Below are 26045 nucleotides of genomic sequence, written 5' to 3' on the forward strand. Positions count from 1 at the left end.
TCTGACCGATTCACCAAACTGAATCTGGTGAGATGAATCATAACGGATCAGTTCAGATTTTTTGCCACTTAAAACTTAAAGAAAACTCCCTTTAAAAAAGCATGGGATTTTCTCGGTTTCAAAAATTTTAAAATCACGAAATGGGTAATTTGGAACACATTTCATCAAGTTTGGGTAAATTGTAACACTTTTTGGGTAAAATAAGGAAAAAAATCTTATTTTTTTTTCAAGTGGTCAATAACATTTTCGGTTGCCATTTCAAACCGAATGGGTAGTGCAACGTCTCCTTTTGGGAAATTTCATATCTCATATAGGTCTACATTACCGCCGACTTTGAACAAAATCGACAATAAACAACTCGGGTACTCAATACAAAATGGTCGGTAGATAAAAAAATTATAATACAAAAATGTAAAAAAAGTGTATTTTATTCATAAAAATACATAAGTAATAACATATGTAACATAATTACTCATAAGTATGCCTCTGGATAATATTTCCATTGAAAAAAATTCAATGAGACCTTGTTTCACGCGGAACATACATTGAGCGGACCCAAAAATGCTAAAATGCTTATAATCCCTTTGCTATTGAAAAGGTTACCATGGAAATGAAATCATGTGATTGCGAGGCACGAGCTAAACTTGACATGGGCAAAGCCAGAAACGCGCGAGGAATTCTCACTAACTTCCGATTCCCATCAGTTAAGTTGATGACCCATATTTCGTCACGGAGTTCTAAGTGACGTAGTTTACGTCATATCCCGTGAACAAGGTTTCATTAACGAAAATGCTTTTATGGCATACTTATGAGTTATTATGTTACATATGGTAATAATAATAATAATAATAATAATCAGCTAGGCTAATACCCAAGGCACCACCTTAGGCCTAAGTCATCAAGCGACAATAAATAATTAAAAAAATGTTTGGTTTAGTCCAAATTTCCAAATAACAATATTTTAGAATATTTTCCGAGAAAAAAGTTTGAAGGTCGAGATTGGCATTTTCAAGGTCAAAAGCTCCATTAGACGGGTTAAGCCATCCTCTTGAAAACAGTTGCGTTATCTGAACCGAGGGAATTATTAAGATCGTTCGGATATCAGATAATCTGTATCTACGTTCAGATATCAGACAATCTTTATTTACGTTCGATTATATCAGATCAGTTGATATGGGTCAAAATGCAAACCAGATAGTTTAAGCCCGATAATAATCTGAATTCATTGAGCAGTTCTCAGATTCCTCACAGTTATCTTTATTTTATATTCCCCGATTAATTTTTTAAATAACTGTATATTTTAATTAGCTTTTCACAGATTATATAAACAAGTTAACTCGACCCCCTGGATTAAAGGCAATAAAAGTCACTATCTGACTTGGGCCTAGCGTGGTGCCTTGGGTATTAGCCTAGCTGCATATTATTTATTTACTTAATAAGAGTATAATTCAGATAACTGTTCGCCAAAAGAAATCTGGATAGATGATTTATTGCGGATCAGATCAGATAGGTCATATATAGTTTGAAATCAGATTGCTGGCTCGATTGCTGGTTGAGGGAAATATTAAAGATAACCCGATCTGACCGATTCACCAAACTGAATCTGGTGAGATGAATCATAACGGATCAGTTCAGATCGGTTATTTGGGATAATGAATCAGGTACAGTTTGAAATCAGATTACTGTGATGTGAATATATAATATTAACCTGATCTGACCATCTAATTACCTTTAGATACCTGATAATTAAGACCCGAATAACTTGAATCTGTTCCATTGCGCCGAATCCCATTCGACCGAAAAAGCCGCACTTTGGCGGATTTAGGACTCGGTCTAATGGGATAGTCCCATTCAACCGAAAAAGCCGCACTTTGGCGGATTTAGGACTCGGTCTAATGGGATTGTCCCATTCGACCGAAAAAGCCGCACTTTGGCGGATTTAGGACTCGGTCTAATGGGATAGTCCCATTCGACCGAAAAACCCGCACTTCTCCGGGTTTAGGATTCGGTTTTATCCGTTTCAGCATCTGTCAGAACAGCATGCAGTGTTACCTAACCTAACCTAACCTAACCTAAAAAATCAAAAGGAGTAGAAAGAAAAACTATTTTTTTTGCGGTCACTCAATTGTGAATATTGCGTGGGTCAATTAGAAAAATACAAAACCCGCCTTTGGGCTAATTTCATCAAAAACATTGGCGGAATTCGGTCTAATGGGAATTCGGTCGAATGGGATTCGGCGCAATGGGTAGATACCAATAACTTGATTAGTTGGAAGAACTCAGTCTCGATATAGCCAGTGGAAATTAGGCTTTCGCGGTTGACGTAAAATATTTACCGTCAGCGGCAAAATGAATGTGGAAGATAGTGGCGCGATTTCGTGACATTTTCCGTCAAGGGCGAAGGCAGATTGATATCCATTGTTTCCGAAGACACGAGCCTCCTTGAAATTACGGCTCAATCGGCTGTCGACAAATTTAGGAGGAAAAAATCCCCTTTAAAGTCTTGGCAGTTGACGGATCACGAGGCGTGGTTTCCTTTGGAAAATTACATTCTGTACCCCTTCATTTTATGTAGGCCAACGAACACACGCTAATAGCATCGCATCGATTACCCAAAAAGGCCAGGCCACCATCCTCCTACCCACGCCACGACCCATTTCATTCGTCAGATATTAGCGACATTTTTTATACGACAAAACAATAATAATAAATTGCCTATTGTACAAAGTTTTCGAAAAAAAGGGTGTCTTTGTTGATAAATCAGGGCGTTTTATATATAACAATAACGTATTTATTATATATTGTGTTTTCGGTGGCGCTTAAGCCCCCCGAAACATTTCTGAAGCGCCACCTATAATTTCCAAAAAGCGCCTCCTATACGGGAAGAAGTCTTGATTTGGCCAACTCTATTGACTTTTCTTTTTCACTTGACAAAAAGTTTATTTTTTTTCGGAAAATCTTTCCTTAAAAAATTCCACCAAAAACTTCATTTTGCCAAGTCGGCCTCGATTTTTCCACTTTCCAAAACAATATTTGGGGGTTTCCACCCCCATCTCCCTAAATAGGATGCCCTGACCAGGGCTTATTGCTTAAGCGCCACCAATTTCTAAATCCTGGGGACGCCACTGTTCTATACTCAAAATCAATGTTATCTGAGACAACTAAAGCGGTCGGATTTCTTTTCGCTTGTTCTTTGATTTCGGGGTAGGGTAAGAAGAGTAACGCTATGACGTCATTTTACTCCGATTCTGTGGTGGTGAATAGATCGAGTCGGAGTAAAAACATTTTTCCAAAATGGCTGCCTGTAACCTTTTAGCAGATAAATTCTGGCTAGCAGACGACAAAACCCAATTTACTCCTTTAAACCTCCTTTCCAGAAGGAGTAAAAAGAGTAGCCCTAATACTCCGGAACAAGCGAATAGATTATGGTGCAGAGTAGTTATCATCCCCGGAACAGGCGCATAAAACGTTTTAGGGTAAAAACAGAACACTTTTAGTCCGAGAAATGACGAAAAGAAACTACCTATTAATAAACATCCGAGTAACTTCAATAGAGGGCCTTAGTTCTCTTCCGGTTTTTAAAGGCGCGATTCATGAAAATACCAAAACATTTACAATTCCTTTCGTATTAGTGGCAGACAATAAATTTCACCTAACTAATCTAATAATTTTCCACATACATAACTTTATTTAACGGACTATATTTACTGCGGACGCCGAAAAATTTCCGCCTTTTGGTAGTGGTCAAAGGTAACAGATATTTCGAGTATAAATTTCCCTGATTGACTTTTAAGGCGATCAGGATCTTACAAATTTATTGTGAACCAAAGAAATTAAAATTTGTTCTACCAGGTTTAGTAATTGTTATGGATGATTGGCGCTAGCTACCTAGTTCTATACTCCCTTTAATTAAAAGTTTTTACTTATAACCGCTCGGTTTTTCATTGCAATAAACATTACTATTCTTAAATTATACCAAACTTCAACGTCGATATATTTTTGGCTACCAGTTTGACGGGCGCTATTCTTCTGTAATTTTATTCAATCTAGCTGAACGTTTTATGTAGGTAGATTTAACTTTTGTTATTGGTGGAAATACAACTCCATCTTAGAAAATGGCGGGTAACGTTAGTGATAACTACTTAAACATATTATAACTTAAAACCGACAGCATACAAGAATAGCAAAATATAATTTTATTTTTGTTGAAATTGGATAAAGTATAATATTGCTAAAAATAAAAAATGTTTGGTAATAAGTTATATAAATAGCTTTTATTTAAAACCTCAGCAAAAATAAGTGTCTGAAATTAAAAAATGCCGAATTTTGCACAATATCACTGGAACTCGATTAGCGCCCGGTACTAAACAGACATCGAATTTAAGTATTTTTCACAGATACTGCGCAAAATTCTATGAATAGAACTGAAAAAATATGGTTTTTTGACACACATTTCGATAAGAAATTGGTTTAAAAATTTAAAACGCTGGTGAGTCCCTTTAAAAAATTAAATGGAAATTATTTATTGGAATTTTATTTTTGATATTATATTATATTTTTTATGTTTAATATTTAATATTGGGCTTTTTCGTAAATTGCTAGTATGGTAACAATTTCCCAAAAAGCAGGCATTCTAAAAACGCTGGTTATATAAAATCATAAACGCCTTGGAGCTAGCACCGACCAGTTCCATATATTGAATCTCGACGTTGGAAAAATATTGAATTATTAAACCGAATCGATAAATGAAAAATTAAATATCGAAAACCGATATCAAATCCAATTGAAATATCCGGTTAAAGGTAGCTTATATACAACGCGAATTACGAATCAATACACTAGAATAAACGAACTTCAACTATAGTGAAGCAATTGAATTAAACGCCAAACGGAACAAACTTTGGGCTCACAAAAAAATACGTGCAAGCAGAAGTGTATAATATACCTCTAACGAGAGAAGTAACATGTTTCTTCTTAGGCTTTGACTGATTTTTCAAAATGCTTTTTGGAAGGAGTTTCTAAGATTATTACACGGTTAAAATTATTTATTAATTAGTACTTAATAAATCATTTTAACAGTGTAATAATAATAATAATAATAATAATAATAATAATAATAATCAACAAGGCACCACCTTAGGCCTTAGTCATCATGCGGCTTTTAAAGGTGGCCGGGTTACAATGTGTAGGAGGGTGGTGGCAAGCCCTTCATGCCACGCGAACCAACAGCTCCCTACACTAACTATTACCGTTAACCTCAACAAGTTTTTATGGAAGGGGAAACCGAAGTGCTCGGGGGAAACCCCTAAGCCAGTGGGGAGAGAACTTGCAAACTCGACGCGGAAGGAGCTGTTCCAAGTTTTCCTACGCAGTGTAATTCTAACCATTGAAATGGTTCGGAAAAGTAGTACGCGAGGTAAATTGTAAATGGTGATGCTCTGCCGTGCAAAGCACAAAAGCATTAACGGCCAAAACCAAAATATGGAGAAAACCCGCGAAATTCCAACTTTCTTTGCCTTAAGATACCCCAACTTACTTCTTTCAAGATTATATAGTAGACTTGGATTTTTCAACTCAAATTATATTCTGGTACTAAACAATTTATAGGACAAACGATATTTCAGAAATATCATTAAAAAATGCTTTTTACCACGTATATGTTGGACTATTTATGTCTTAAAACGCGAAAACAATGCGTAGACCTTGATTTGACTTTTAAAGAAAATAAACACATGAATGCGTTTTTGGTTTGACAATAATACAAAAACCTAAAATAATGCGTTTTGCAACAAGTCATTTCTCTAAGAACAAAAATTTTAAATTCGAAAATTAGTTCAAAATTGAATTTAACATATAAAATAAGGTGAAATAAAACCAAAATCTGTAAATCGAAAATTTGGTCGTTAATGCTTTTGCGCTTTGCACGGCAGTGCAGTGTGCACATCCGCGGTTTGGCTGAAAATTCGCTCCCAATGGAATCCACGTTTCATTTTATACTTCTCTAGTTAGAAATATATTATAAACTTCTGGTACAAACTATATTTTATTTGTTACACAAAAAAAAGCCGCTTGTAACATTAACATTTCCCCAATGGACTACAATTGACGCGTATTCGAGAATGTGTCACCATTATGAGGTTAGAAAAGCCTAGGCGTAAAAGACACGCTATTCACGTGACGTCTCAATTGTAATAGATTCTTGTCACGAGATGACAAAATGGGGAAAGGTGGTCCTTCTAAGACTATAGAAGCGACTGCCAATGGCCCTCGCGGAAGAGACGCGCGCGACAAGGAACAAGCCGAAGAAAAACGACACTAATGCATTAGCCGCTTTAGAAAACTCGCTCCTTCTGTTTTCCATCCGTGCCCTCTGGCGACGCGGAAATATATCGGTGGAAGGGGGCCCCCTTATCGACCCCGGGCCCTGGAAATGGAAGGGAGGGGGGTTCATTTTAATCAGGAGCGGACAAAATACAGCCCCAGGGGGAGGGTGGCGGGAGAAATCGAACCCCCGGAGGAAAGGGGGGATCACGCGACGCCTGGCAGTGAAAGCTCCCCGCCAGGGGGCGGGATCGTCGATAGCCGGGCAATCCATCTTGCGCGCGGGGAGAAGAATGGAAGGAAAAGCCTACTTTACGGCGGAAAAGGTGAAGCGGAGGCCGCGGAATTACACCTGTTGCGAAGTTGAGAAGGTTTTAGACCTCTTTCGCTACCCCCCCCCCCTCCCGCCCGCTGCTCAACTTTTTTTTTAAGGTTTAGATTTATTTTGGCTTTAGAGGCCCTTGGTGTCGACCTTTTTCCTCTTTTTGAGAAAGATCCGTTTTCTGCGGTGAAGTGAGAGCGGACGTCCACGCGATGAAGGATGGATTGGCGAGAGGACGGACCCTTTGTTTGACCATAGATGGACGCGTTGACCTTACGACCCGCTTGGAAGGGCCAATGCCAAACCCGTCCTTTTTTTACCTTTATAGATAGAATAGACGCTTTTAGAAATGTGGACGTTTTCAGAAAGTACTGGTATTAAATGACCATACTTATATAGTAATAAATGTGTAGTGACATAAGTCAATAATATTGATACATAAGTGTGACACTTCCTATTCACCTCATGCCAAAATTTTACTGAGAGCTATTCACAAATCAGACCGCATTACGGGCTTCGTCGCCGTTTTGCGTCCGCTGGCTAACGCGTCACAGCACGTAGCCCTTGACTAGGGGAGATTTTTCTTCTTGTGATGACGAAACTCCGTTACTAGCTCTCAGTAAAATATTCTCCAAAGTGACAAACTTATGGAACAATATTGAAATGATAATTAACAGTTTTTGAGAGGTTTCTAGTTATTGATATGTAATGATAATTTGCCTTTTTATAAAGTTATTACGCTTGCTGAACTTGTTTTAATTTATCTCTTTCGTAGGTTCAGTTTTGAAGGTTAGATCTTTATAAAAAAGGTGACTCGTCAAATTTTCTTAGGGCTATCATAGTGAAACGTCACTTCTACGTGACGAGTGACGCGCCCGATACATTTAAACAAGAAGGCCAATGTTACTTTAAAGTAAGGCCTATTAACAGTTTTCGAGAGGTTTCATTGGACCACGGATAAGTCAAGTTGACAAGAATTCCTGCGATAAAATTCGTTTATTCCCATTCGACCGAAATCCCATTCGACCGAATCCCATTCGACCAAAAGAATTTTAAAATGTAGCCCAATTGGCGGGGTGATTTGGTATGTACTATCGAAGATCCATGTTTAGGTTAGGTTAGGTTAGGTTAGGTTAGGTTAGAGTTGGTTAAGTTTACTATTTCAGTTTTGGTTCAGTTACTTTTCTTGACTAGGTGAAGATAAAAATATAATTCATGCTCATTCCAAAAACCAATTTATATAGCAGCGTTCGGTCGAATGGGACACATATAAACCGCACGTTTCGGCGGAATTCGGTCGAATGGGACACCTCAAAAACCGCCTTCGGTCGAATGGGATTTCGGTCGAATGGGACTAAAGCATAAAATCAGGTTATTCAGATCGTAATTTTGACATTTCTGAAGGTAATCAGTTAGTTTTGGTTAATCATTTTATGTTCTCATTACTCATCAAGCTGATTTCTAATTCCATCTGATTCATTCCAGTCACCAATCTAAACTGAGCTGCTTTAATTAATCTCATCAGATTCGGGTAGCTGAACAGTTATCTGACTTATATATAATCTTCTGGAAAACGAAAATTATTTAGTCGAAGAATATGCAAAATCTTTATTAGAGCTGGGCGTTTAGATAAGAAATATCCGTTTTATTAGTTTTTATTCATAACCGAAAATTATCCGAAAAAACTTATTTTTTGCTTATTAAAGGGGAACGGCCAAGCTTTTATAATAATATGGCCTTATTTCCGTATCAAAAGATTGACAAGACGTTCAATATACTAACACGTACCTTTTTTGTCTTGAAAAAATAGCTGTTGGCCCAAAAAGTTGAAAGGAAAATAACGCCAGGTATTTGGGTTTGAATTTTCGCCGCCATCTTAGGGACTGCCGCCAGCGCCCCTAACCCCGTATGAGCGATTTGCGAACTATCCTAACTTTTAAAATCACGCAATTTAGGCTTAGGTCCCTGATAACTGGAACGCGCCGCGCGTGCGAAACATATTTTTCGCGTCTTCAGCAGCGCGCGCTTTTACATTGTTTTTCTGTCTCACGCGCGCTTTTCGATTTCCCGAAATTTCTTTATTTTATTAAAAATTAACCACTCAATATTTTTTTTCCGCCATAAATTTTAGTTTTTAATGGGCTATATTGCTATCTAACTGGTTAAAGCTTGACCGTTCCCCTTTAAACTATAACCGCGAATAATATCCACAAATAAACAGTTCACCAAAATGTTTATGAATAATCTAAATTTTAGCGATTAATTTATTTATCGGCTTACGATGATTTCAGATTATTTTCGCGTTTAAACTATCTTGTGTGCATTTTGAGTCAAATTCGATAATCTGGTACCTAAACTATCGTTACTATTTTCTCGGTTCAGACAACATTAATTCTATTTTTTTAAATAAATCGCAGACTCCTGCTGATAGCGTATACGTTTGGAAAAATAAGTCGTTTTTTTAAATTGCAGTCCAAAGGGATTTTAAATATCAAAACTATATAATGTATCTCTTACAAGAGAAACATCCAATCCTGCTAATGTTATTGTCTTTAAACTTAAATTTGCAGACTCCAGCCGATTTTTAAAAATACGTGTTTGAAGAAAAATAGCTTATACATCTCTTTAAAACTTGGGAAAATTTGGTTTTTGAAAAATAAATATACCCACGGAGGAGTGTACTTTTTACTTTGATATTATTAGATGGAGTAATGTATACGAGAAATATGTTCCCATTGAAAAATGCCTCAAGCCAGTTTCATTTTGACAGCCTAGATGGTTTATTCTCTTTTAAGCCTCAGATATTTTTTTTTCTTATAAAAGTTTGATCTTAAAATAACAAGACATTATCGACAGTTTCAGGCTGAAGACACACGGAAAATAATACAGAAAAAAGTATCTTTCGCATTATAATTTAAATACAACTTTAAAATAACCACGGCGTCCACAAACAGAGACACAATTTCATACCGTACCCTAACCTCGAAAAGCGCGCGGATTAAAAAAATACTCCAGTTATAAAACCATAAGCGGGTACTTATTTCGTAATTAGACGACACACAAAAGGAAATATTTTCTTTTTTAAGAGTCTAAACTCTCGTCGGGATAATTTTAAAGCGGCGCGATGGAAAAAGAAATAAATAAAACGAATGCGTTCTTACCTTAAGAATGAAAAGAGTAATAAAAGAAACAAACTCGGCAGTTTCCGAAAGTATAATCTGTGTCGTAAAAACCCTCGGAAAAATCTTCCCTTTTCATCTCAATTGCTTTTACAGTTCTTTTCTCGAATACAAAGGCCCGGAAAAGGAAATTATGTTCTTCAGACTTTCAAAAATTGAAGAATTCACCACTCTATTTTAAACGGCGTTAATAGGTCCAAAAATATATATCACACGACGGTACGGAAAAAAAAAATCATTTTTAATTTCTAATTTCCTGCACTGGTCTATTTTTGATCTACAAACGCCTGTAAAAGTGTTCCAGCAGCAGTGCATTTGTGTTCAGAGAGAAGTCGATTATTAGGGGAATAACGTTATTCGCTATTATTACTAGACAAGGGTGGATTGCGTTACAACTAACGTCGTGTATTAGACCATGGACCAAGAATCTAAGGGGACTCACTATTCCCGATATTTTGACACGGTAGGCGTAAGGCTTACTGAGGTACATCAGCCACTTTGCAACGCCTCAAGAATTCTGTTTAACTATCACTATACGAGAGGTTTAGTCGAGGCTTAGGCGACAGTGCGTGCGATCACAGACCTGGTCTGTGGTGCGATAAAGTTAGGTTAGGCTTAATTCATTACCTCTTTGAAGTTTAGAAATTAAATGAATTCCAGATAATTTGATTAAAAAAATCTCAGCCATACGCGGCATACTGATTATTTTTACTTAACACGATGGTTAATTACCATTACTTAAACTTTTAAAGAACCAATTTCAAAAATAAAAGATCTAAGACTTACTAAGCCTCATCATTTAACCGACAACAACGGCGCCATTTTGTCAAAATTGAACGTGAAAGTTCCAGTTTCTCAACGAAACTATGCCAGAAATCGACTTCAGCGACGCCAAGTTTGTCCACATTGAACTAAAATTACCCGTGATTTTTCAATTCCCAGTATTCACGCGTGCTTTTTAAAGCTTGAACAGAGAGTCCCCTTGGATTCTGGGTCCATGATTAGACTAGATAATATATCAATACAAGATTATGATAATTCTCAGTCGCAACCTTTATTCAGAGTAGTGTTTGACTTCACATTAGGCACATTAAGTTTGTGCATAGTACGTCAAAATTTGGAATCAAATTAGTTTTCAAATTTGGTGAGATTTATAATTCATCATATGCTATGAATATTATCACAATTCAGACTAAACGTCCATAGAGGCCTAGCGATAGTAATTGTGGTTACGTCTAGAAACTCTAAACCCTGCAAGTATTTTAATTTAGGACTTTGCAGTTTGACTTTACACAGACGGACGGACAGACAGACATTTTTATTTATTTAAACCATGTTTTCTATACTATTTTTACTAAATTCCCGAATACAAAATTCAAATAATGAGGGACATCTTTAATAGCAGCTACCGATTAGATGGCGCCACTAACAATCGCTAACAATGTTAGTGAGTAGTATTTTATGGATCGGCTCGAAGTCGGTAAGGCGTCGAACCATATCTCAGTCGACTTCTATCTGACTAGTTATTTCTAAGTACTAGGGGGTTTAAGCTATTTCCAGCGGGTCCTTCTTTACTATTGGACAATAAAAAAGAGTTACCTTTCACCCGCTTTCCAATTGGCGGAAATAGCTTAACTCTCCTGGCACTTATAGTGGCGCCATCTAACCGGTGGATGGTCTTAAGATTTTCCCTCATTCAAATACGACTTATTTATTGTGGTGTTTTAAGTACGATCAGTTCAGACGGATTAAATAGATTTAGTTGAAACCACTGTGCAACTATAACGATACGTTTTTATTATAGCTTCCAATTTCATTCAAAGTCGGGCGTAATGTAGACCTATATGAGATAAGAAATTTCCCAAAAGGAGACGTTGCACTATTAATTCAATTTGCCATGGCAACCGAAAATGTTTTTGACCACTTAAAACAAAAATAATAATTTTTCCTTATTTTACCCAGTGTTACAAATTTACCCCAAAAATTTTCCAATTTACCCAAACTTGATAAAATTTACCTAAATGTTGTCCAAATTACCCATTTCATGATTTTCAAATTATTAAACCGAAAAATTCCCATACTTTTTTAAATGCAGATTTTTTGTTTTAAGTGATCAAGAATATTTTCGATTGCCATGGCAAATCGAATGGGTAGTGCAACGTCTCCTTTTGGGAAATTTCTTGAACAAAATCGGCAATGAACACCTCGGGTACTCTCCTTGTTAGTATAGTTACGTACTAATAATTTATGATTAATTTCTTGTGTTTTTAAACAATTTTTTTTTGAAACCGAAACAAATAAAATTTAAATAGTAATTTCAATACATAGTTTCTAATTTTGAAAACAAAACAATTTTTTTGGAACGAAATATATAAAAGAAAGGTGTTTATTTCGAACGCTATTATTTAATCTAGTCAGCTATGGCGTTTTCCATTCTCCGATGGCTCTCAGAGTTGTCCGATTTGGAATCAGATCTGAGCTAGGATCGAGGCCCGTGACAAGCGGATCTGACTTCAAAGCCGGATTTCGGATATCCGATCTCGAAATACTAGTTGATCCTTAGTCAAGGTAACGGCTGAGTGAGAAATAGTCTTAGCAGACGCGTATTCCAAATTACGTATGGCTTTCACCAAAAATGAATGTTTTACGGATATTCTCTGTTAAAGGAGAACTGTCACCACCCTAAAATTGGTTGAAAACCATTTAAATGGATAGAGGACGTCCGAAAATGGTTATACACAAAATTTCATGTTAATATTGCCAGTATTTGATTTATTATAAGCAACCAAATTTCGTGCGTTATCCCCCCCGACTCGAGAATCTCAGAACCGCTTGGTTGAACCTACCTTAAGCGCCATCTCGTGAACGAAATATTTTACCCCCGGTTTTATCGTTTTTCGGTCGGAACTGTCATCTGCTGCGACATTCTCCTTGGCTTTTTAACCTAGTTATATTGGTAGATTGTAGTTAATCGTGTTTTTAATACGCCTTACACACCGCCCTTTCTCAAATTTTTGCTGCTTCATTTTTTTGGCGCTGTACCGCGATTTCTGAAATGTTTGAAGCCGTTTGATGTAGGTTGCGGAAAAAGTAGCGTAACTTTTTAAATACTTTTCCAATAACTATAAAATTTCAGGGACATAATTATTAATATATTTTCTACCTTTCTGTAAAAAAACCTCGTAAATTAGGGTTTTGCTGACAGTTCTCCTTTAACTAGAATTCATTCTTTCTATAATTAATAGTAAGAAACGATTCGTTTTATTTTAAATACAGGATTTTACACAAGGCATAATTTTACGATTACGTCGTTACTAACTTTAATACTTTACCGAAAAATGTAAATCGGTGTAACTATAACATTTGTATTTTTAAATTAACGACTGGTGCATTATTACGCAAATTAATGCTAAAAAATTGCCAAACTGAATGAATTTCGTAAAAGTTTGAAAGAGTAAAAGCGGTTGAAAATGTATTTAGAATTTATTCGTCTGGTCCGCGAAGGTTTGTTGACAGAACGCCTACACCCGTAGCGCAAAACAGCGCAACGATATATCAACTGGTAATTAGGTCGACTTTGGAACGATTAACCGGTGAGTAATGGGTAGTGAATTAAGTGAAGCGAGAATTAATACTCCATTAAAAGGGCGACTCGGACTCCTGGGAATAAAGGAGACTTCATCGTTCCCGGGTTATTTCGATATTTGGCGAAATTCCCTTCGTTCCCGTCTCTTTTACTTAATTAAAACGGAATGTCATGAACTACGTTTAACGACGAAATGCGCGCCCTCTATCTCTCTTTCTTCCAATTATTTTTCCTATTTCAACGGAAGTTAGGCCACGTATTATTAATTGAGGACCGAAATCCTGAGCGAACTAATTGGTTTGTTATCCGCTTTTACTCCGTTTTTTACTCGGACAGTTTCATTAAAGTTTGCCAGAAATTGACGAGCGATTTTCTCCGGTTAATGCTCATCTCGGATGATAAATATTAAATATATTATTTCCTCGCATAATTACAGAAAGACAATATGTAAATTATCAGCTCGTAAAAAATATATTACCTGCTGAAGGAAAGGTTTTGCAAAAATTTGAAGAAGTTGTTGGGGGTGAGCTGAGAAGTATGCCCGTTTTTCCCCCATTTTCCTACGATGAGGTAAAAGAGGGCCAGAGAGCTTCAAAGTGTGGCCTACTAGCCCCTGGTAGTGGGCTGCAACAGGCGCAAAACCAAGCGGCAGGGACTTTAAATAAGTTAACTTTTTTACGCTGGTTACCTCGATTTGTTTACAAAGTCCTTTTTTACCTATCACACGAACCCAAACCTTAATGTTCGCGTTTCCCTGCTGCTTGGTTTTGCGCTTGTTGCAGCCTACTTCCAGGGGCTAGTAGGCCACACTTGAAGCTCTCTGGTACTCTTTTAACTCATCGTAGAAAAAGGGAAAAAAAACAGCCATACTTCTCAACTCACCCTCTATAACTCCTTCAAATTTTTCCATAACATTTTGAAATACGCTCTATAATATAAGTCGTTAATATATGACATCAGGTGAGAGATATAGACATCAGCTAGATCATATATACTATCTTTTTCTAAGAAATTACCGTAACTGAATAATAATATCACTATAAAATTGACAGTTATACTAACGTTTCAAATATAATCGTAAAATCAACGATCAAACTATAGTTTTTTAATTTAACGAAAAGTTGATCCTTAAATTAATGGTTAAACCACATTTCCTATTTTGGACCGTTAAATTCGAGGGGTAAGACACTCTGCGAACTCGGTGTACACTGCCGTACCTTTGACAGTGCTAAATGGAACTCGCGAACTCTTGAAAATATGTACCTTTAACAGTGCTAAATGCACGAACTCGGTGTACAGATTATCTGAGACTGTCTTACCCCTCGGTTAAATTATAGGTGAAAATACAATATGTTTTTTTACGGTAATACAACACTAAATAAAAATGTAAAACGTAAAAAAGATTAATTCAAAATTTGCCTTTACCGTTGAATAGCTATATTTTCCATGTTAAATTTTTGTTTAAAACATGCAGTAGCGGTTAAACCAATAGTCTGAGCAGGGCCCGGAACTGGTGGAAAGGTAAGGGACCCGAGATCAAGCTAGAGCCAGGTTAGTGCGGCCTCTAATAATGCTCAAGTCGAGGGAGGTGATAGTTAATACACCACCGAATTATTCATGGCGACATAAATATCATCCAACAGTGATTGACTTCCACGTAAACCAACAAATGATTTACATATCACAAGTATACTAATTCGAGAGCTCGACAGTAGATGTAGTAAAATTATTCACGGTTTCAATCTGTAAATTTGACGGCAAACATTATAAGGTTTAACATTTTTCTTAACCGAATATTTATATTATAAGTGCGTAATAAATGAAAAATATATAACTTAATGAAAATATTTTTTCAGTTGTCTATTGTAATTAATTTAATTTAATTTATTGATGCACAAATATATAACAGAAATGTTACAAGAAAATATTGCATCTCCCCGTGGCTGGGAACATAAATATACAATTATTAATAAATACTTTTTCCTATTAGCCCAAAAGGAAACGTAAATCTCGAAGTGAACAGATAGTTAAAACAGTGGAAAACCAAAATACAATATTACTAAAGTTACAATATTTACCAACAACAGATTAAAAGTCTAACATATTACATAATTGGTCAATCTCCAAATTAATTAACCAGCTAATTATTTTCTTCTTAAAAGTTTGAAAATGTGGGATTAATTTAATCTCTACATCCAGAAACTTAAATAATTTTGGTCCTAAATAGGTGGCGTGTTTTTTACCAATACTTTTAAAGTATCTGTTAACACCAACATTTTTAGATTCAATATTGCGCGTACAATGTATATTTTCGTATAAAATATAATTTCTAATTTTATAGGTATATAATAGAATTTCCTTAACATATAATTGCCTTACAGTAAAACACGAAAGGTATTATGTAATATGTTACGGCTTTCAAGGAAATGTGCCCGTAAAGAGACACGCATAATTTTTCTTTGCATAATTTCAAGTGGATCAAGAATATAATTATAAGTACCCCCCCCCCCCCCCCATCCCAGAATACCGTAGCACAATACAGGTTGAACCAGCGCAAAATTCACAATCCTAAGCCAATAGAGGTATAATTTTAAGGACAGACTACGCCAGGTGTTTGGGTTTGAATGTTCGCCGCCATCTTAGGGGCTGCCACCAGCGCCCCTAACCCCGTATGAGCGATTTGCGAACTATCCTAACTTTTAAAATCGCGCAATTTAGGCTTAGGTCTCTTATAACTGGAACGCGCCGCGCGTGCAAAACATATTTTTCGCGTCTTCAGCAGCGCGCGCTTTCACGTTGTTTTTCTGTCTCACCGACTTCTCACCAGATGTCGCGGCGGACGCGCGCTTTTCGATTTCCCGAAATTTCTTTATTTTATTAAAAATTAACCACTCAATATTTTTTATGTGGTTTTCGCCATAAATTTTAGTTTTTAATGGGCTATAGGGCTATCTAACTGGTTAACGCTTGACCGTTTTCCTTCAAAATTTTGTTTTTCGGTTCAAGCCATTTGAATAAGTTCAGCTCTGGGTTCTTAATGTGAGATGGTCTTGGTTAGAAGTTGATTGCGTGTATTTCTTAAATACTATAGCTCATCTGGTGGTGTGAAAAAAACATTTTGGTTGCCAATCGAAGTGTTGTCTTGTGAAATTAAGACAATTAATTTGGATATTTACGAAAACCTACAGCTTACGTATTAATCTTATCATTAGAGAGTAGATAATTGAAATCGAAACTTTTTACAAGAGATTTTATCTAATGTGGTATCAAGAATGTATTTATTTATACTCAGGGAGAATGAATATGTCGAGAATATTTTTAGCGTTTCTCCAATTCCACCCGTTGGGGCCCCCGGTATGCTCATCCGCTTTAATAAAATCAAATAATACTGCAATCTCATTGGTTCTTAAAAATTACGTTTTTCGACAATATTAACGCTGCTACGAGGACGCAAAAAATAAGACCCCCTCCTCCCCCCCCTTAGCGTGACGGGGTTAGGGCCTCAACGTGTCCGTCGATAGTCTCGACTCTCGACATATTCATACTCCCTGAGTATAAATAAATACATTCTTGGTCGTATTCAAGGATTGAAAGAAATATAAGCAAAATGGATTTTATTAGATGATCGCATTTATTTTTGAAGGAGAACGTTAAACTAACGGTTGATTTTACCGTAAAATCAACATTTGATAAACCGTAATATTTTTAGTAGTAATTCAGTCGTAATTTTTTGAATAATTTAGTCATGAATTTTAATGTAAAATTCCATTAACTCCAACTCATTGCTTCTGCAATAAAACCCGGTCGCCTAGAAATAAGCGATTTGGCAAACATTTCCAAAATGATTAAAAAGTCCATGTACGTCGATATATCCACCCAACTTATCACTATGTAACTCGAACTTTTAAAAGTATAATGTAAGTAACATTATACACATATATATTGAGTATGACACTATACGATTTCGTTTAATGGTAGTCTAACGCGGAGGGTTTAAGTATTCTGAAGATCATTTTCCGATGCCATAATTAGTCATTATTTCGCCAAAGTAAACGTTACTTTTTACCGTTGAAAGCGATTTCTAATAGGCCTTAGCTGAAACTTCAAATAGGCTGTCGGCTCACGGTTAGTTCTCAGTCTTAAGCGAGGTCTTTAGCCACGTATACGCCAAATATAAATATAGGTAACGATACTATTTTACACTAGGGTGACTGATGTATGGCAAAATAACATGGGGCTCACGCTATGGGGAAGTGACGAATGTCTGTCGCGCGCGATAGCTTGAAAACGGCTTTATCAATTAGCTTGAGATTTTACACTAGGGCGACTGATGTATGGCAAAATAACATGGGGCTCACGCTATGGGGAAATGACGGATGTCTGTCGCGCGCGATAGCTTGAAAACGGCTTTATCAATTAGCTTGAGATTTTACACTAGGGCGACTGATGTATGGCAAAATAACATGGGGCTCACGCTAAGGGGAAATGACGAATGTCTGTCGCGCGCGATAGCTTGAAAACGGCTTTATCAATTAGCTTGAGATTTTACACTAGGGCGACTGATGTATGGCAAAATAACATGGGGCTCACGCTATGGGGAAATGACGAATGTCTGTCGCGCGCGATAGCTTGAAAACGGCTTTATCAATTAGCTTGAGATTTTACACTAGGGCGACTGATGTATGGCAAAATAACATGGGGCTCACGCTATGGGGAAATGACGAATGTCTGTCGCGCGCGATAGCTTGAAAACGGCTTTATCAATTAGCTTGAGATTTTACACTAGGGCGACTGATGTATGGCAAAATAACATGGGGCTCACGCTATGGGGAAATTACGAATGTCTGTCGCGCGCGATAGCTTGAAAACGGCTTTATCAATTAGCTTGAGATTTTACACTAGGGTGACTGATGTATGGCAAAATAACATGGGGCTCACGCTATGGGGAAATGACGAATGTCTGTCGCGCGCGATAGCTTGAAAACGGCTTTATCAATTAGCTTGAGATTTTACACTAGGGCGACTGATGTATGGCAAAATAACATGGGGCTCACGCTATGGGGAAATTACGAATGTCTGTCGCGCGCGATAGCTTGAAAACGGCTTTATCAATTAGCTTGAGATTTTACACTAGGGTGACTGATGTATGGCAAAATAACATGGGGCTCACGCTATGGGGAAATGACGGATGTCTGTCGCGCGCGATAGCTTGAAAACGGCTTTATCAATTAGCTTGAGATTTTACACTAGGGCGACTGATTTATGGCAAAATAACATGGGGCTCACGCTATGGGGAAATGACGAATGTCTGTCGCGCGCGATAGCTTGAAAACGGCTTTATCAATTAGCTTGAGATTTTACACTAGGGCGACTGATGTATGGCAAAATAACATGGGGCTCACGCTATGGGGAAATGACGAATGTCTGTCGCGCGCGATAGCTTGAAAACGGCTTTATCAATTAGCTTGAGATTTTACACTAGGGCGACTGATGTATGGCAAAATAACATGGGGCTCACGCTATGGGGAAATGACGGATGTCTGTCGCGCGCGATAGCTTGAAAACGGCTTTATCAATTAGCTTGAGATTTTACACTAGGGCGACTGATGTATGGCAAAATAACATGGGGCTCACGCTATGGGGAAATGACGAATGTCTGTCGCGCGCGATAGCTTGAAAACGGCTTTATCAATTAGCTTGAGATTTTACACTAGGGCGACTGATGTATGGCAAAATAACATGGGGCTCACGCTATGGGGAAATGACGAATGTCTGTCACGCGCGATAGCTTGAAAACGGCTTTATCAATTAGCTTGAGATTTTACACTAGGGTGACTGATGTATGGCAAAATAACATGGGGCTCACGCTATGGGGAAATGACGGATGTCTGTCGCGCGCGATAGCTTGAAAACGGCTTTATCAATTAGCTTGAGATTTTACACTAGGGCGACTGATGTATGGCAAAATAACATGGGGCTCACGCTATGGGGAAATGATGAATGTCTGTCGCACGCGATAGCTTGAAAACGGCTTTATCAATTAGCTTGAGATTTTACACTAGGGCGACTGATGTATGGCAAAATAACATGGGGCTCACGCTATGGGGAAATGACCAATGTCTGTCGCGCGCGATAGCTTGAAAACGGCTTTATCAATTAGCTTGAGATTTTACACTAGGGCGACTGATGTATGGCAAAATAACATGGGGCTCACGCTATGGGGAAATGACGGATGTCTGTCGCGCGCGATAGCTTGAAAACGGCTTTATCAATTAGCTTGAGATTTTACACTAGGGCGACTGATGTATGGCAAAATAACATGGGGCTCACGCTATGGGGAAATGACGGATGTCTGTCGCGCGTGATAGCTTGAAAACGGCTTTATCAATTAGCTTGAGATTTTACACAAGGGTGACTGATGTATGGCAAAATAACATGGGGCTCACGCTATGGGGAAATGACGGATGTCTGTCGCGCGCGATAACTTGAAAACGGCTTTATCAATTAGCTTGAGATTTTACACTAGGGCGACTGATGTATGGCAAAATAACATGGGGCTCACGCTATGGGGAAATGACGAATGTCTGTCGCGCGCGATAGCTTGAAAACGGCTTTATCAATTAGCTTGAGATTTTACACAAGGGTGACTGATGTATGGCAAAATAACATGGGGCTCACGCTATGGGGAAATGACGAATGTCTGTCGCGCGCGATAGCTTGAAAACGGCTTTATCAATTAGCTTGAGATTTTACACTAGGGCGACTGATGTATGGCAAAATAACATGGGGCTCACGCTATGGGGAAATGACGGATGTCTGTCGCGCGCGATAGCTTGAAAACGGCTTTATCAATTAGCTTGAGATTTTACACTAGGGCGACTGATGTATGGCAAAATAACATGGGGCTCACGCTAAGGGGAAATGACGAATGTCTGTCGCGCGCGATAGCTTGAAAACGGCTTTATCAATTAGCTTGAGATTTTACACTAGGGCGACTGATGTATGGCAAAATAACATGGGGCTCACGCTAAGGGGAAATGACGGATGTCTGTCGCGCGCGATAGCTTGAAAACGGCTTTATCAATTAGCTTGAGATTTTACACTAGGGCGACTGATGTATGGCAAAATAACATGGGGCTCACGCTAAGGGGAAATGACGAATGTCTGTCGCGCGCGATAGCTTGAAAACGGCTTTATCAATTAGCTTGAGATTTTACACTAGGGCGACTGATGTATGGCAAAATAACATGGGGCTCACGCTAAGGGGAAATGACGGATGTCTGTCGCGCGCGATAGCTTGAAAACGGCTTTATCAATTAGCTTGAGATTTTACACTAGGGCGACTGATGTATGGCAAAATAACATGGGGCTCACGCTAAGGGGAAATGACGAATGTCTGTCGCGCGCGATAGCTTGAAAACGGCTTTATCAATTAGCTTGAGATTTTACACTAGGGCGACTGATGTATGGCAAAATAACATGGGGCTCACGCTATGGGGAAATGACGAATGTCTGTCGCGCGCGATAGCTTGAAAACGGCTTTATCAATTAGCTTGAGATTTTACACTAGGGCGACTGATGTATGGCAAAATAACATGGGGCTCACGCTATGGGGAAATGACGGATGTCTGTCGCGCGCGATAGCTTGAAAACGGCTTTATCAATTAGCTTGAGATTTTACACTAGGGCGACTGATGTATGGCAAAATAACATGGGGCTCACGCTATGGGGAAATGACGGATGTCTGTCGCGCGTGATAGCTTGAAAACGGCTTTATCAATTAGCTTGAGATTTTACACAAGGGTGACTGATGTATGGCAAAATAACATGGGGCTCACGCTATGGGGAAATGACGGATGTCTGTCGCGCGCGATAACTTGAAAACGGCTTTATCAATTAGCTTGAGATTTTACACTAGGGCGACTGATGTATGGCAAAATAACATGGGGCTCACGCTATGGGGAAATGACGAATGTCTGTCGCGCGCGATAGCTTGAAAACGGCTTTATCAATTAGCTTGAGATTTTACACAAGGGTGACTGATGTATGGCAAAATAACATGGGGCTCACGCTATGGGGAAATGACGAATGTCTGTCGCGCGCGATAGCTTGAAAACGGCTTTATCAATTAGCTTGAGATTTTACACTAGGGCGACTGATGTATGGCAAAATAACATGGGGCTCACGCTATGGGGAAATGACGGATGTCTGTCGCGCGCGATAGCTTGAAAACGGCTTTATCAATTAGCTTGAGATTTTACACTAGGGCGACTGATGTATGGCAAAATAACATGGGGCTCACGCTATGGGGAAATGACGGATGTCTGTCGCGCGTGATAGCTTGAAAACGGCTTTATCAATTAGCTTGAGATTTTACACAAGGGTGACTGATGTATGGCAAAATAACATGGGGCTCACGCTATGGGGAAATGACGGATGTCTGTCGCGCGCGATAACTTGAAAACGGCTTTATCAATTAGCTTGAGATTTTACACTAGGGCGACTGATGTATGGCAAAATAACATGGGGCTCACGCTATGGGGAAATGACGAATGTCTGTCGCGCGCGATAGCTTGAAAACGGCTTTATCAATTAGCTTGAGATTTTACACAAGGGTGACTGATGTATGGCAAAATAACATGGGGCTCACGCTATGGGGAAATGACGAATGTCTGTCGCGCGCGATAGCTTGAAAACGGCTTTATCAATTAGCTTGAGATTTTACACTAGGGCGACTGATGTATGGCAAAATAACATGGGGCTCACGCTATGGGGAAATGACGGATGTCTGTCGCGCGCGATAGCTTGAAAACGGCTTTATCAATTAGCTTGAGATTTTACACTAGGGCGACTGATGTATGGCAAAATAACATGGGGCTCACGCTAAGGGGAAATGACGAATGTCTGTCGCGCGCGATAGCTTGAAAACGGCTTTATCAATTAGCTTGAGATTTTACACTAGGGCGACTGATGTATGGCAAAATAACATGGGGCTCACGCTAAGGGGAAATGACGGATGTCTGTCGCGCGCGATAGCTTGAAAACGGCTTTATCAATTAGCTTGAGATTTTACACTAGGGCGACTGATGTATGGCAAAATAACATGGGGCTCACGCTAAGGGGAAATGACGAATGTCTGTCGCGCGCGATAGCTTGAAAACGGCTTTATCAATTAGCTTGAGATTTTACACTAGGGCGACTGATGTATGGCAAAATAACATGGGGCTCACGCTAAGGGGAAATGACGGATGTCTGTCGCGCGCGATAGCTTGAAAACGGCTTTATCAATTAGCTTGAGATTTTACACTAGGGCGACTGATGTATGGCAAAATAACATGGGGCTCACGCTAAGGGGAAATGACGAATGTCTGTCGCGCGCGATAGCTTGAAAACGGCTTTATCAATTAGCTTGAGATTTTACACTAGGGCGACTGATGTATGGCAAAATAACATGGGGCTCACGCTAAGGGGAAATGACGGATGTCTGTCGCGCGCGATAGCTTGAAAACGGCTTTATCAATTAGCTTGAGATTTTACACTAGGGCGACCGATGTATGGCAAAATAACATGGGGCTCACGCTAAGGGGAAATGACGAATGTCTGTCGCGCGCGATAGCTTGAAAACGGCTTTATCAATTAGCTTGAGATTTTACACAAGGGTGACTGATGTATGGCAAAATAACATGGGGCTCACGCTATGGGGAAATGACGGATGTCTGTCGCGCGCGATAGCTTGAAAACGGCTTTATCAATTAGCTTGAGATTTTACACTAGGGCGACTGATTTATGGCAAAATAACATGGGGCTCACGCTATGGGGAAATGACGAATGTCTGTCGCGCGCGATAACTTGAAAACGGCTTTATCAATAAGCTTGAGATTTTACGAGTTGACTTGCATTTATTTTTGTAGGAGAGCGTTAAACTAACGGTATGATCACTGTAAATTGTAATACATTTTACCATAAAATCAACATTTGAAAGACCGTTAAATGTTTAGTAGTAATTCGGTCATTTTAAATGTATCCTTGTCGTAAATTTTGTTTTAATATAGCTATGAATTTTACCTAATATTTTATTTATTATGGTACTTTCTTAGAGTGCAGCCGGAAAATATATACTATTAGCTGGAACATATATACTATCAGCTAAGGTCCAAGGAATATATTCTAACAGCTGGTGTGTATATATTATCAGCTAGAAAATATCAATAAGATAATATATCCTATCAGTAAGATAATATATCCTATCAGTAAGATAATATATCCTCTCAGTAAGAATATATATCCTCTCAGTAAGATAACATATCCTATCAGTAAGATAATATATACTAACAGCTGGTGTATGATGAAAGCTGGTATATATACTATCAGCTGGGAAATATATATACTATCAGCTGGATCATGTATACTATTAGCTAAAGAATATATACTAACAGCTGGTGTGTATATACTAACAGCTGGTGTGTATATACTAACAGCTGGTGTGTATATACTATCAGTTGGTTAATATATACTATCAGCTGGAAAATATATAATATCAGTAAGATAATATATACTATCAGTAAGATAATATATACTATCAGTAAGATAATATACACTATCAGTAAGATAATATATACTATCAGTTAGATAATATATACTATCAGTAAGATAATATATACTATCAGTAAGATAATATATACTATCAGTAAGATAATATATACTATCAGTAAGATAATATATACTATCAGTAAGATAATATATACTATCAGTAAGATAATATATACCAATAGCTGGTGTATATATTCTATTAGCTGGTGTGTATATAATATCAGCTGGTTAATATATACTATCAGCTGGAAAATATACACTATCATCTGGAGAACACATACTATCAGCTGGAGAACACATACTATCAGCTGGAGAATACAAACTATCATCTGGAGAATATGTAATATATACTAGAGAATACAAACTATCAACTGGAGAATATCCACTATCAGCTGAAGAATATATACTATCAAGTCAATATAATAATATATACTATTATCTGGAAAACAAATACTATCAGCTGGTTAATATATACCATCAGGTGGAAATTATATACAATCAGTAAGAAACTATTACAATACATTAGCAGCTGGTGTATATATACTATCCGCGGGTAAATACATACTATCCACTGGTTAATACATATTATCCGCTGGTTAATACATACTATCCACTGGTTAATACATACTATCCACTGGTTAATACATATTATCCGCTGGTTAATACATATTATCCGCTGGTTAATACATATTATCCGCTGGTTAATACATACTATCCGCTGGTTAATACATACTATCCGCTGGTTAATACATATTATCCGCTGAAAATAAATACTATTAGCTAGTTAATTTATACCATCAATTGGTGAATATATATAATATCAGTTCCTATAAATGTATAGTAAGAGCTGGATAATACATACTATCAGCTCGAGAATGCATATTCGCAGCTAGTTTCATATTCTATCAACTGGAGAATATAGACTATCATCTGGAGAACACATACTATCATCTAGAGAATATACACTATCATCTGGAGAATACACACTATCAACTAGATAATACACACTATCATCTAGAGAATATACACTATCATCTGGAGAATACACACTATCAACTAGATAATACACACTATCAACTGAAGAATACACACTAACAACTGGAGAACACATACTATCAGCTGGAGAATACGTCGGAATACGTACTATCATCTGGAGAATACACACTATAATCTGGAGAATACACACTATAATCTGGAGAATACACACTATAATCTGGAGAATACACACTTTAATCTGGAGAATACACACTATAATCTGGAGAATACACACTATAATCTGGAGAATACACACTATAATCTGGAGAATACACACTATAATCTGGAGAATACACACTATAATCTGGAGAATACACACTATAATCTGGAGAATACACACTATAATCTGGAGAATACACACTATAATCTGGAGAATACACACTATAATCTGGAGAATACACACTATAATCTGGAGAATACACACTATAATCTGGAGAATACACACTATAATCTGGAGAATACACACTATAATCTGGAGAATACACACTATAATCTGGAGAATACACACTATAATCTGGAGAATACACACTATAATCTGGAGAATACACACTATAATCTGGAGAATACACACTATAATCTGGAGAATACACACTATAATCTGGAGAATACACACTATAATCTGGAGAATACACACTATAATCTGGAGAATACACACTATAATCTGGAGAATACACACTATAATCTGGAGAATATCCACTATCAGCTGAAGAATATATACTATCAAATCAATATAATAATATATACTATTATCTGGAAAATAAATACTATCATCTGGAAAACAAATACTATCAGATGGAAAATAAATACTATCAGATGGAAAATAAATACTATCAGCTGGTTAATATATACCATCAGGTGGAAATTATATACAATCAGTAAGAAACTATTACAATACATTAGCAGCTGGTGTATATATACTATCCGCTGGTTAATACATACTATCCACTGGTTAATACATATTATCCGCTGGTTAATACATACTATCCACTGGTTAATACATATTATCCGCTGG

At 37.7% G+C, this 26045-nt stretch overlaps 1 protein-coding gene across 1 annotated transcript in view; it reads left to right on the forward strand.

Moving 5' to 3' along the window:
- LOC149949437 (uncharacterized) overlaps positions 1 to 26045 on the forward strand; it is an 83231-nt gene that overhangs the window by 25814 nt on the left and 31372 nt on the right. The gene's annotated exons all lie outside the window — the stretch shown is intronic.

Source organism: Leiobunum rupestre, chromosome 3 (genome assembly GCF_980474605.1).
Source record: "Leiobunum rupestre chromosome 3, qqLeiRupe1.1.hap1, whole genome shotgun sequence".
In the NCBI taxonomy this organism is placed as follows: Eukaryota; Metazoa; Arthropoda; class Arachnida; order Opiliones; family Sclerosomatidae; genus Leiobunum; species Leiobunum rupestre.